Genomic DNA, 12,278 nt, shown 5'->3' on the forward strand with positions numbered 1-12,278 from the left:
CAGCTTGGAAGAGGAAGAAAGTGTCAGCTTTAACAAAGTGGCATGCCGCGTGTGGCAGGCAGTCACAATTTAAAGAATGTGTGACCTTTTCAGGAATGACTAACATTTCTGAATATGCCTGGGGACCCCAATGTAACTACTATTCTAGAGGGCTCCTTCTCATAGTCTGCACTTTAAGGATACGGGAATTTAATCTCTTCCAGTTCTTAACAGCGATCTTCAACACGGAAAATAATCCCCTTATGATATGTTTTCCCCCTAGGCCTCACCTGAGTACCCCTCAATGTTTATCTTTCTTCACCTGTTTGGTTAGTACACGAGGGACGGGGTAGGGAAGTGGTACAAGGGGAAAGTGGTGTGGGGTGAGGAACTGGGAGATGTACTATGTTTGTCATCCTGGAATTCAAAATGACCTCAGAATTTTTTAATATGCCTGGGGCCCCCTCATGCACTACCTCTCAAGGGGTGATCCTCCCGTGACCTACCCCTCAAGGGCACGGGCATCACATCTATTCCAGTTCTGACCAACAACTTTATGTTTAGAGTGATATCCCTACAGAAGATATGCTCCCCTTTTCAACTGAATACCATGCTATATTTATTTTAGTTAATTTTTTCTTTCAATATATGAGGGAGAGGGAGGGTGTTAGTGGGAGGGGAGGGTGTTGTTGGGGGTGAATATGGTAGTTTCATTAGGTTCTGAAACTCGGTAACACATGGAGAAGATCCCATGCAGCTGAAGACTGTAAGAGACAGAGGAATGCTGAGCACGGATATAGATACTGGGTGATGGTTTATGGTCTTATTGATGAGATTGTATTGCAACCTATTGTGTTATAAACTCAATTCATAGATATTTCACAAAAATACTCCCGACTTTATATGCCTGGTTGGGATTGTGGTGATAAATCTCACTTGGTCAAGGTTCAGCTCCTTTGGACGGATGCTAGGGTGTAATAAATGTAGGGACCAGATCCACCCTGATGTTAGCCTGGGCTATCACTTTCTGGCTATACCCCTCTTTCTCTGCACCTTTACCCCATGATTCTCCTCTTGATCTCAAAGGTCTCCCTGGTGCTGCCGTTACTTACGTTTACAAGCAGTAGCTCACCATAGGGGATACTGTATACTGCATCAGATGAATGTGCACTAAAAGCATCAAGTAAACATTTGCCTGGCGTCTGTTTATGGAAAAGTGTGGTCTCCATTTGGCCATTTCTGAAAGTAATCTCCACATCTAGAAATTCTGCACTAGACCTGGTGGTGTGTCCCATACAATTCATTCTAAATTATACATGTTGTTATTGAGAGTGGAAATAAAGTATTTGGCTGATTTATCATGCCCTTTCTAGAGGACAAATATGTAATCTATGAATCTGGTCCAAAGTACCATCCTCTCATCAAAAGTCCCAGTTTTGGTGGACACCTTCTCCTCCCACCAGCCCATGAACAATTTTGCATACCTGGGAGTGAAGCAGGTGCCCATTGTATGCCGCTCCACTCTATTCCACTCCACTCTATGCCACACCATTCTACGCCACTCCACTCAACTTCATTCCACTCTAGGTAACTCCACTGTCCCCTTCTCCACTCCATACCAATCTTCTATACACTACTCCACTCTATGCTACTCTACTTTGCACCACTCCACTGTAAGCCACTCCACTCAACTTCACAACACTCCATACTATGCTATTCCACTCTAGGCCATGACACTGTACACTATTCCTCTCCACGCCACTCCACTCTACACCACTGTAGCCCATGTTATCCAACTCTGTGCCACTCCACTCTACACCACTGCACTCAATGAAACTCTACTGTATGCCACTCCACTGTATGTTATTCCACTCTACTCTGTTCCAGTTTACTCCCCTCTACACCTCTCCTCTCTATGCCCCTCTGCTTTACGCTATTGGACTCTACACATTTCCTCTCAAACACTTCTCTCCACTCTGTGCCACTAATTTACACAACTCCATGCTATGCTATTTCAGTCTGTGGCACTCTACTCTACTGCATAACACCTTACGCTATTCCACCATACGCTACTCCACTCTACATTATTCTAGTGTAAGTCACTCCACTCAACAGCATCCCACTCTATGTCACTTCATTGTATGCCACTACATTGCATGGCACTCTACTTTATGTCACTCCACTCTATGCCACTCCACTCTACGCTATTTCACTCTACCCCACTCCACTATATGCCACTCCACCCTACGCCGCGCCACTGTAAACCCGTCCACTCTACACCACTCCATACAATGCTATTCCACTCTGCGTCATGACACTGTACAGTATTCCACTTTACGCCACTCCACTCTAACCACCCTAGTCCACACCATTACGCTCTGACACTACACTCTTCTTCACTCCACTCAATGCCACTCCACTTTAAGCTATTCCACTCTACATCACTCCACTCTATGCCACACCACTCTACACATCTCCTCTCTATGCCACTCTACTCTATGCTATTCGACCCTACACCACTCCACACAATGATACTCTACTGTAAGCCACTTCACTCTATGCCTCTCCAGTATATGCTATTCCACTCAACTCTACACCATAACACTTTATGCTCTTCCACCATATGCTGCTCCACTCTACGCTATTCCAGTGTAAGTCACTCCACTTGACAGCATTCCACTCTATGCCACTTCACTGTATGCCACTCCATTGCACGGCACTCTACTTTATGTCACTCCACTCTACGCCACACAACCCTGCGCCACTCCACTCTACACCACTCCATTCTATGCTACTCCCTTCTACACAGCTCCACTCTATGGCACTCCACTCTACAACACTCCAGTGCATGCCACTCCACTGCATGCCACTCCACTCTACTCTATTCCAGTCTATGCCACTCTATTCTATGCCACTCCAGTCTATGTGTTAGATCTGAATCTGCAGGTTCTCAGGAATGGCACGTGGCTCAAAGGAACCCAACTCCAGGCATCACTGGGTTCCTGAAAGAAACCAACACAGGATCCCTCAGATTCCAGGCAAGGGGAAGGAGGAGGGAAAGGGACTGCTGGAAAGGAGGTCGGAAACGACAAATATAAGACACAATAGGATAATATGTGTGTCTCAAATTCTATAAACACCTATAATTTATGCACTTATTATTCTATTGGTACCTTCAATACATTTCTTGCAAATCTATATACCCAGGGGTGGATCAGCTTACTTAATATGTGATCCTTATTTATTTTTCAGGAAATGTAAAGAGAAGAATGACACTCTTTTTCCATAATGTTCTCTCAAAAACCAAAATAAAACATAGCTTGCATTTTCTAGCAATGATTATATTCATGAATGTCTTTTCAAAAAAGAGCGTGCTTTCCTAGGATTATAAATTTGTTATGCCTTGGTTTCTTCACTTGACCGCACTTACAACAGCACTTGCTAATTAATTGTGCTTTTGAATCTCCAATTGACTGCGCTTTCCTTAGGGCTTGATGCGTCATTAATACAGTTAAAGTTCAACTGATTTGCACTTTCCTCAGCACTTGCTAATTTGAAAGCAATGTCGATGCTACTTTGATCTGAATTCGCATTTGCCAAAGAAAATGGGTTACTCACAGAGCTCACCCTTACCAGCAATTAATACTTGTACTTTACACAGAGCTTCTTGAAAAGCAAAGTTAGCCATTATTCTGCTCTGAAGACTTAATTGTTGGCAAAAGTCTTTTAACTTTTGAAACAGAATGCAGTTCACAGTGTTCATTGTAAAGCAAAACAAAAGTACTTTCCTCAATACGTTTTCTTTTTAGTTAATTGGTTTTATCTTTTAACAAAAAAGCACAAAAAGATCATGCCATAAGTCTTTACGTATCTGTGACACATTATACACACATAGCACACTCATGCCTATTTCTGCATGTACAATACAAAGTATATTATCAACATAACCTAATATCAATACACTGGAACAGTATAGAAAGTGTTATAGTAGTTGGGATGTTAGGGGGGGCCATATGTGTTTTGGACATGATGAAGCATGCAGCTCTTCCGCATATGTCTCCAGGGCGTCTCTACAGTATGTCATGTCCAGCAGCCATTGTTTATGCAAGGGGGTTTGAGCATTTCGCCTAGTGAATGGCCACCCTCCTTTTGGCCAACAGCAGCGCCACTGCTGCAAGTTTCCATTGTTTGGGTTTTAGCATTAGGACCAGGCCCAGTAAACACATCCGTGTTGTCATTGAGCCACGAATAATATGTCACTCTTTTCCAGAATTCCCCCGATTGGGTCACAACTCCATGCCAGGTGCAGAAAATCTGCATCAGGCATCTCACATCATTTACAGTGCGTATCCTCCCTCAGCCCATATCTATATTACCTAGCAGGTGTGTAGTACATTTGCTGTAGGTATTTAAAGCGTATTATGCTAAGTTACAAATTTGGAGTTAGCAGCCCTGTCAAAGCATGGCAGAATTGCCAAGGGTGTTTCTAATGTGTTGTTCCATCTCTCAAGTGTCTTGCTCATGCACTTGCATAGCATTCAAAAGTGTTGTGACCATATGCCTTCGCGTGGGGCTAATGAGCAATGTCTGCAGTGCATTCAGCGTAGGGGTTCTTCAGGAAATTATGGGTATAGGATCCTAATATGCACTTGCATAGCATTCAAAAGTGTTGTGACCATATGCCTTCGCGTGGGGCTAATGAGCAATGTCTGCAGTGCATTCAGCGTAGGGGTTCTTCAGGAAATTATGGGTATAGGATCCTAATAGCAGCACTGAGGCAGTAGCATGTAAATGTAAATAATGGCATTTATTGCTTATAAAGGTCATCTCAACGGCATCTAACCATTGTGCCTCTGGATATAAGTAGTGATTCCTACTTGTTTAAGGAGGGTGATGATTCCTTCCTCCTGGTTTACTGATAGAGCTGGATGGTGTCCTAGTGGTAGTGCAGGAGCATACAGGGTAAGCTTGCGAGCTTTTGCACCCAGGGCATGCCATGCCATCATTATGCAATTTATTGTGTTTATTTCTGTGCGTGGTATTTCCTTGCATGTGTGCTGCAGAATTTTTCTCTTCAAAACAATAAAGGGTTCTGGCCCTAATCAGCAAGGCTAGGCCGAACAAATACAATAACAACAGCACAATTGCCAATAGTGATGCTTATTCTACAGATAACTCTACACAATCATACGTGAGACTCATAGTGACTGAAAAAAGACTAGTTTTATTTTTTCATTTATCTCTTAAAGATTAAGGGGTCTATTAATATTGGCGGGCGGATCGCCACCGCCTGTTTAGCGGTGGTGATCTGCCCGCCATTTCCGTCCGCCTGCCTAACATTTCCCCCCACCATATTACGATGGTGGTGGGGACTCAGGCAGATGGAAAGACCGTCTGCCAGTTTTCTGCTGGTAGGCAATCCGCTCGATTGCCTACTGGGCGGAAAAGACCTGCAATATGGTGGGGGTGCCTGGAAGGCACCGCCATCCATATTACGATGATGGCAGTCTCATGCCTTTCCATGGCGGAGACTCTGCCATGGAAAGGCATGCGGAGAATGCCTTTGGGGGCGGGTGGCTGCACTTGCGGGGTACCCATGGTACCCCTCCGACATTTGCATGCACAAGGTGGCAGGCACCACGCAATGCCTGTCACATTGTGCATGCAAATGCACAACATGCCCTTTTAACATTGTGGCGGGTGCTGAATACAGCACCGCCCACCACAATGTTAAATATACAGGATGCGACCTGCATGGTAGCGGTCTCATCCTAATTGGCACAAGGGAACCGCCGCACCACTGGCGGCCAGTCCAAGCACCACTGTCCGCCCGCCATGCTAATAGACCCCTAAATTTCATCAAGAATCAGTAAATAAGTTCGTTATTGTTTAAATGAACAATCACAACGAATTTTGTTTGAACCACATATACTTACAAACATATAAAACATGCATCTTAAGTCCCATATATGACACAACATTACATGTCACATTAAAAACAACACCTTATAATATATAAACACGCTACAGTTCCAAAAGAAAAATGATAAGGCAGATAGAGAAAAAGCAGACAAAGAAAGAAAAAACCCAGGGAATGGTTGAACAAGTAAAAACAAAAGCGTCATTAAATTCTTAGATTGCAACACAAACCCTGTGGGAATAATAGCCAAACAGTACTGTATTCAGGGCAACAGAGTTTAAATCAATTTCCTTCAAAGAATTTGTTCCAGAGATAATGGACCTGATACTCAAATTCAAATACACTTGTTTGGTCACAAGCCCATAGTATGTTTGAAGCTGGGTTCTCCTCAGGACCTGGTACAGAGGAGCTGTAAAGTAAATAAAAATAAACAACAAAGTGCACGAGTTACCATTTGCTCAAACCAATCTTCAATCACTCTTATCTAGACAGCCCAAAAGTTTTTACCTTGTGTGGACTTTCTTTTGATGGCACGACCTGTGCCCCCTCAGTACATGTAGAAAAGTCTACAATGAATATGTAAGCAAGAAAGAGAATACTTAGTTTAAAGGGACTAAGGAATAGAGAAAAAAAGAGTTTGAAATCTACCGGACTTTTTGAAACACTTACTCCAATAGTGTGGAAGTGGCGGAATAGTGGCTCACCATAGGATGTCTTCAGGATCTTTTATCCAGCTGGTGGAGACGGTAATTGTGAAGATGCAAACCGTCTTAATTATATAAAAAGAACGGGAAAACAAGAGGGAAACAAGGTCAATGAATGACCCAACCGGCATAAACTTGCTTGAGTTTTAAAGTTGGTGGCATGAACACAGTTCTACGTACCTCAAAAAGGATGTATCACCTTCCTGGGTGCCTAATGAATCACTCCCCAGTGGGCATCAAAAAAATCTTGCATTTGTCTAAATCTAAGAAACAGGGGCAAACAACCTCCATCCGTACAGCAGGGAGCTGAACTGTGGTTTTACCGAAAACATCCAAGACCCACTCTTTCATACCTCATTTGGTTGTTTCATCAACTCCGTCTATGTCCGATGGTACATCCGTCTTTCCTGACTAGTAGCGTCACGAAAGGACAAGGTCGCATATTTATGACGTGAATGCTTTGCACGTCCTGATGATCACTTGACCGCTTTTGCCTGAAGTAAGCTCTCCCAAACTTTATTGAGTCCCATAGAGAAACAAATTGAATTCACCCAAGAACAGGGTCATGCAGGTTCGGATCCGTTTTTTTCGACAATATTTTCCTAATTTGGAACGGGACACCAACTGAACTTGTGGCATTCCATGCCTGGTTGAATGCACGCTCACCAGATATCCAATTCAGTTTGAATTACAGCTCCAATACCATTACATTTTTGGATGTCGAGGTTTAGGTTTCCCATGGTACACCTATAACTACATTACATACAAAACCCACCAACAGAAACAAAGCTCACCATTACACAAGCCTTCACCCACGTCGGGCAGTTTCTCATGGTAAAGAGCAACTGCACCACAAAAACTGAATACATGCTTCATGCAAACAACCTTTTGGAGAAATTGAAGTTGCGTGGCTACCCCAAAAAACTAGTAAAACATGCAATGAAGCGGCTTGGTGGACACCAAACGAAACTCTTCTACAGAAAATAAGAAAAGATCCTACTGAATGTATGGTGTGTGCAACATCTTATTGCTCATGTACAAACTTTTTCAAAAGGGTGATAAACCAAAACTGGCACTTGGTGCAAACAGTACATACATCATTCAGCAAACCTTTGTTTGCTCTCAAAAAGGACAAAAGCGTAGAGAATGTAATTATTTGCGCATCAGTACCAAGACCATCAAACAGGAGTACACTAGGGTCACAACTGATCCTTCCTACAATCACTGAACACCATAAATGCGGCACCTGTGTATGCTGCCCACAAACAGTTGAAGGAACACTCTTTTCCTTTAAAAACATCCAATGGAAACACGAATCGTTCACTAATTGTAAAACAAAGAACGTAGTTTATGGCATTATGTGTCCCTGTCCAAACTTTATATTGGTAAAACAAACCAAGAAACCTGCCAACGCATAATACAGCATATGTCCAGCATTTGCAAGGACACAGCAAACGCACCTTTGGTTAACCATTGGACACTTAAAAATCACTCTGCGAACGAGCTAAAATGGACCATTCTATCAAAAATTGAAAAGGACCAATGAGGCGGTGACGTGGAGAGAGTATTGCTGCAAAGCGAAGCTATGCTGATAGTGAAATTCAACACTGCTGTGGACGGATTAAATGAACTATCAGAAATCTACAATCTGTGAGAGAGCCAGAACAATGCCCACACAATAAATCCTGTGACCTTTTATTTAGTATCATGTTTAATCTTTATGGATTTTACTATGTCTTGTCTGGTGACAGCATTGGAAACAACACCCCTGACATGTTATGAATCTCACAGAAAAGATTGTGTTCCTAATATGAAGGAAGACCAAAAAATAAGAGGGGGGGACACGGAGCTAGTTAGAGAGAGGTCCTGAACCAATGCTCCAATAGGTAGTACAACAACAATGCAAATGGTATCAGTTCCTAAGAAAAAGGGAAGGTATATAACAGCCAAGTCGGCTATAATCAATGTGTGGTGTCTCCAAGTAGACTTGAGTGTGCAGAGAGGAGAGAAAGAGTACTCCTGTATGTAACTTGTGGTGCCCTCACACACCCTTGCGAGTGTATAGCATTATCATTGGGAAGGTGCTCCTCGTGGGGGTGGCGCTGTAGTCCCTCACGGGCCCGTTTTAAGGGGCTCTCTGGCGGAGATCTTCTAGGAGTTGCCGCATTTGTGCATGAGGGTGTGTGGGTCGGGAAGTGGTGGTAAGTGAAAGATAAAATGACCCAAAGGACCAAAACAGTTGATTGGAAGGTCTTTTGAATCAGGATAAAAAATGTCACGGGGATGGAGACGCAAAATAATGCTGAAATGAGAGGGGAACTAAGCAAATAAGATCCCGCTGCTCTCAACCCGTGTGGTGAGTATCTAGAGTGTTAAGTGTAGAATGGGGTCGACATGTTTCGTGCTAAATATTGGGCCCTAGTGGATCCTAGAGCGCTTCATCAGGACCAGTGAGAGAGAGTAGATGTGGGAATGAGGGAAAAAAACGCCCTATATTCCCATTTGTCCTTCTTATAGGTTACAATAAACAGGTACTGTCGTTGGGACACATAGTTATGCGTGTACCCTATTCTCAGCCCTCCCTAAATAAAGATTGGGCCTCCTCAGCAATCAGGTACGTATAGGTGGTATAGTATCGTGGGTCATCTTGGAACTGGTAGTATAACCCCAGTGGGTGGTGAATGTCCAGAAATTTCCACTATACTAATTAACTAGACCAATTAAAAGAGATGTTATAAACTAATTGATGACTGCAACGGAAAGTCGACTGGGCATTTATGGATATTATAAACAAAACTGCTGTTCATGCTAGACATTGTACATTTAGCAACCAATGGGGTTATACTCCCAACTCCATGATGTACCACGATACTATACCACCTGTGAGATCAATTAAAAGAGATGTTATAAACTAATTAGTGGCCCTTGGAGTGGTTTATTTGAATGTTCAGTGGCAGCCTGTGATCAAGAGCATGAGCTCAAAACGCGTGAGGCGAGAAGCCAGTTCCTGAAACAGACAGTTTTGTTCTGCAATCTTACCTCGACGTGAGTGTAGCTTTGTCCCTCTGGGTAAGCTTTATTTTTGTATACATATATATATATAGGCTATATTTCAGGCTGATGGTATTCCGTTCCTGAGTGCCGTTTCTTTCACTAATGAGGGGGCATTTATGTTGTACTTTGAAACAATTACTATTCACACTCCAGTGAGTGCAACAGTAGGGAAAGTGACGTATAGCGGAGGGATAGAATTTACTATTCTCACTCCAGTCAGTGCAACAGCAGGGAAAGTGTTGGATAGCGGAGGGGTAATAATCACTATTCCCACTCCAGTGAGTGCAACAGTAGGGGAAGTGTTGGATAGCACAGGGATAACATTTATTATTCCCACTCCAGTCAGTGCATCAATAGGGAAAGTGTTGGATTGCGGAGGGGTAACATTTACTATTATCACTCCAGGCAGTTCAAGATTAAAAACAAACAAAATATCATCAACACAATAAAAATATATATTTTTTTAAAGTAAATAAAAAAATATATAAAGATGTTAAAAATAAGAATAAAAATATATTTAATATAAAAAATTATTACAATGTTAAATACATATCACAAATACCTACAAATGTTATATTACATAAAATAAAAAAAGAATTTTCAAATAAATAATTTTTATTTAGAAATTATTTAACAACATAAATTATTAAATAATTCAGTCCATTTACTTCCTTCCCCTATAACACCACATAACTCACAACTCACATCAAAAATAAAAAACGTTTTTGCATAACATCATTAATTATCAATTAAACAAATATTAATTCAAAAACAAATGAAAGCACATCAAATGTAATTAACTCCACACCCTTTACACCTATAATCCCCACAATCCACACCCAAATTGAAACTGTAAAAAAATAATTTCAGAATTAAAAATATTTGTAACTAAATAACTAATAGTATTTAACAACTAATTATAAAGTAAGTAAAATTCATTCACTCCCCCTTCACCCCTATAAATCCAAAAACCACACTCACAAAAAATAAACAATTACACTAATTAATTATCAATTAATTATTATTAATAATCAACTAATCATTAATTATTAAAAATAAATTACTTTCCACCCTTTACTGTAAAAACCACACAACCTGCGACTAAAATTAAATACACAATTTCCATATTTAATTGTCAAATAATTAATATTAATTAACAACTAAGTATTAAATAATTAAAAATAAATTACCTCCCACACTTTATCCGTATAAACCCCACAACGCGCACCGAAAATTAATTTCACGATTACCATAAATAATTGTCAATTAATATTATCAATTACAAATAAATTACTTCCCATCCTTTACCTCCAACCCACACCTAAAATCTACCCCCAAAAAATAAAAACAGATTTAACATTATAAAATCGTAATTAAAAAAAGATTAATAAATAGATATATTCATTCATTTATTATATTTAAATTACTTCCCACCCTATACCCCTATAAACCCACAACAAAACTAAAAAACACAAAATGTTATTAAAATAAAACTAATAAGAAAAAATGTAACACATATATTAAAAAACAAACAAAACTTATACAAAAAATACAGAACATAGATTTACAATGTATACTAAAATACATAATGATAATTAAAAAATCGTTATTTTAAACAATTATATTCTTGCAAACGATATTAATAACTTCAATATTTGTATTAAAATTGATATTTCTTCCCTTAAAGTGGATATTCTTGACCACGATATTCTTGCTGTTGATATTTTTGTTGCACGATATTTAAAACTCGATATTAGTGTAACTGGAGATTTCCAACTCGATATTTTGAATGAATACCGTTTGTTTGTTTTTGCAACCTTTTGAGTCAAAGGCACCATTGTAGCTGTTTTAGAGTTACGCACTGTGCCCCAAAACTTGAATACAATTTATCTAAGTTCGCAATTTGTTTAACCTCTGACAACACACCATACTCAATTGGTCCACCAATGGATTTTGTTTTGTGCTGAAAGGGACTGAATATTCGGAGGATGAGCACTTATCATATGAGGACCAGGAATGAGATAATTCCTATATACAAAGGCAGTTCCTGATCTTAAGAAAAACAATATACAATCAAAATTAATGTTAATCACATGATTTATCCACAAGGAAATACTGAGTCAGAATCAGCAGAGTTTAATTTAAATCTCAAAGTTTAGTATTCCGTTCAAGGGTAAGAAACATTAAGTGAAACAGCGTACAATCCTAAATTTAAATTAATAATAGGTTTGATAAAGCAATATTTAATTTTGTGAGATCCGAAAATGACAGGGGCAAAATCTTCCTCAGTTGAGATAGATTGTGATATCTATAGCATATGGATCAATTGGTAATCAATTAAGCCTCATACAAACCCTTAGAAAAGCTCAGAATGTTCTAAGTGACCAGCTCCAGTTCATTAAAGGCAGAAATCTGTCTCAGTACATTGCTGTAGCAGCAAAGTAACAGCAATATGACGTAAACCCTTCAGCCAAAAGGTTCCACTACAATAGCATACTAGCCGGCAGCAAATAGTAGTACTTCGTCACAGTTTGCATTAGTCCTCAGAAGTCCAAGCTGTCAGCCTCACCACTGTGAAGCTGATCACACATTCGCACTGCGGCCAGTTCCAAGATTTGATC

This window comes from Triturus cristatus, chromosome 1_2 (genome assembly GCF_964204655.1).
Source record: "Triturus cristatus chromosome 1_2, aTriCri1.1, whole genome shotgun sequence".
In the NCBI taxonomy this organism is placed as follows: domain Eukaryota; kingdom Metazoa; phylum Chordata; class Amphibia; order Caudata; family Salamandridae; genus Triturus; species Triturus cristatus.